Source organism: Sciurus carolinensis, chromosome 11 (assembly GCF_902686445.1).
Source record: "Sciurus carolinensis chromosome 11, mSciCar1.2, whole genome shotgun sequence".
In the NCBI taxonomy this organism is placed as follows: domain Eukaryota; kingdom Metazoa; phylum Chordata; class Mammalia; order Rodentia; family Sciuridae; genus Sciurus; species Sciurus carolinensis.
The window spans coordinates 59,236,962-59,239,477 of NC_062223.1; the positions used below are offsets into that span (position 1 = coordinate 59,236,962).

The following is a 2,516-nucleotide window of genomic DNA, read 5'->3' on the forward strand; positions in this document are numbered from 1 at the left end:
TTAGCAACTTTGAAATAAAATTTTTAAAAAAAGAAAAGGAAAAGGGAGCAGTGACCCCTTTTATTTTCTCTGTTTAAATTCAAACAGAAAACAAACATCAATTCTGTTATACACTAACATCTTCAAAGTACATCATTTGTACAAGAAAAGGACTAAGAACAAAAATGTGTTTACAGAGATCCAAACACAAGTGAGCGAACAGCACCTCCTCATACTGCTTTCTGATGGTATTCAGGAGGGGCCACTTCATAATCGCTGGCACTAAACAAAGTTGCATAGTTCTTTGCCAGGTATTTGAGGAAATCGTGAAGATAATTCAGTAATAAAGCAAGGCTCTTCTCATCCAGAGGAGTTTAGGCCAACATTGCTCCAATTTGCACAAATAATCTCAGTAGATGTGGTGCTCCATACACCTGGGACATGGGTGCATCAGGATGATCTGCAAGGATTTCAGCATACTGTGGTCTCTCAAATTTGTAGAGCAGTTGAGTGCCCAACATTACGTTGAAGTACTCTTTTATTCCTGCCACAACTTCATTAAGGGCATACTCCTTATTATCTGTTTCCTCGAGATTTCTTGTAATTTGCATAATCCTCTAGAATAGAATCCACATTCTTCTTGGCAGGAAGATAAAACAGCTGTTTTTGTCTGGTAATTAAGTCCCAGTTGTCAACAAGCCATGGTTTTAGTTCTTCAGGAATCTTTACTTTAACTTCAACTCTGTTCATAAATGTTTCTTCATTTTCAACAGTAAGATCTACCCTGGCCCTTTTCTTCCGGGGAGGCTGAGGTGTCTCACTGGTACTGCCACCATGTCCATTTCCAGGTGTTTTCTGTTTGTTCTTTTTGTTTTCACTTCAACATTTTTCTGTTGCAGACCAGACGTCTTCTTTCCTGGAGCAGCCCCTCTCATCTTTCCCTCTGCATACTGCTCCTGATTGGCTTTTTGGAGTTCTCGCTGTTTCTGCAGATTGGTGTCCAAGTACTTGAGTACTCTGCTCTCTGGAACCCATTCATACCAATTTTTATTCCAACCACTGTAATGTATAAAGTATTTCACTTGTTTGTCCTTTATGGCAACTTTAACACACTTTGCTTCATAAAGGAGAGGCCCATGAAAGCACAGTACTCGCTCACCCTCCTGGAATTTCGCCTTCGGGTTCTGCTTGGGTGCCATTTATAAGTGATTCGCTGCCTCCTCCTTCTCCCACCACCCCCGACTACCGCCCCCTACTCTCTACCCCACCCAACTTCGCGTCAGACGCGCTGTCAGGCACAGCCAGCTCTACATCCTGGGCCCGATTTCACACATTGCTAATTTAATGCTAGAGTTAACCTTCTTAACCCACTACTGTAACTTGCAACTGTATTGAAATTTAGTTTATAAAACATCTTTGTGGGCTGGAAGTGTAACTCAGTTGGTAGAGTTAGCATGCTTAGCATGCTCAAGGCTCTGGGTTCAAACCTTAGCACTGCAAACACCAAGAACAAAAACAAAAAGCCCACCATATTTACAAGTATTAGTTCATTCAATCATTCCTTCAATGAATGTTTCCATGTACCACTCCAGGTATCTATGAATTCTATTCTATATCTATATGGTGAAGGGGAGATAGCACTAAGGGACTGAGGATGGAGAAGGCATGTTGGGGGAGGTTGGGTCACTATGTCAGTGGAGCCATAACATGATGGAGGGGGTTGCATACGAAGAAAACAGAACACAGACAGAATTAACTTTAAATACCTGCTGGGGGCAGAGAACATGGAACTTCTGTTTTTATTTAGGATCAAAGCAAAAGGAGGACATTGCAGGGTGGGGAAGGAGACAAAAATCCAGCAGCTTTCTGATGACAAAAGTAGTTCTGTTTGATTAGCATGATGATGACACATGGCAGAGTATCATAACCAAGGATTATGATAAATCCAATTCTGTGTACCTGAGATCCCAAGAGAAAAGAAAAGAAAATGCACAAAACAAATACGCGAATATCTGACTTGAATAAAATTTGGGAAGACACAAGAAGGTTATCATAGCAATATCAATAACTTCAAAATGAGTTTTAGCTTGTATTTCCTTTTTAAAAATCATTTTTATTTCATTGAGAATTTTAGCTAGGGCTGGGGATATAGCTTAGTTGGTAGAGTGCCTGCCTTGTATGCACAAGACCCTGGGTTCAATCCCCAGCACCACAAAAAAAAAAAAAAAAAAAAAAAAAGAATTTTAGCTGGGCACGGTGGCGCACACCTATAATCCCAGTGGTTTGAAGAGTTCAAAGCCAGCCTCAGCAACTTAGCGAGGCCCTAAGCAACTCAGTGAGACCCCGTCTCTAAATAAAATACAAAAAATGGCCTGGAAATGTGGCTCAATGGTTAAGTGTGCCTGAGTTCAATCCCTAGTACCTTACCCTCACCCCCACAAAAAACAATTTTTTTAAACCAAAAGTAGGTGTTGAATTTGAATCAGTCATATAAATTAAACCAGAAACTATTGAATTACTATTATACATCAACATCA

The 2,516-nt window shown here is 40.3% G+C and overlaps 1 pseudogene; it reads right to left on the minus strand.

The window, feature by feature from the left end:
• Window positions 1-209: 209 nt before the first annotated feature.
• LOC124960162 (mortality factor 4-like protein 1) lies at window positions 210-1,229 on the minus strand (annotated as a pseudogene).
• Window positions 1,230-2,516: the final 1,287 nt, after the last annotated feature.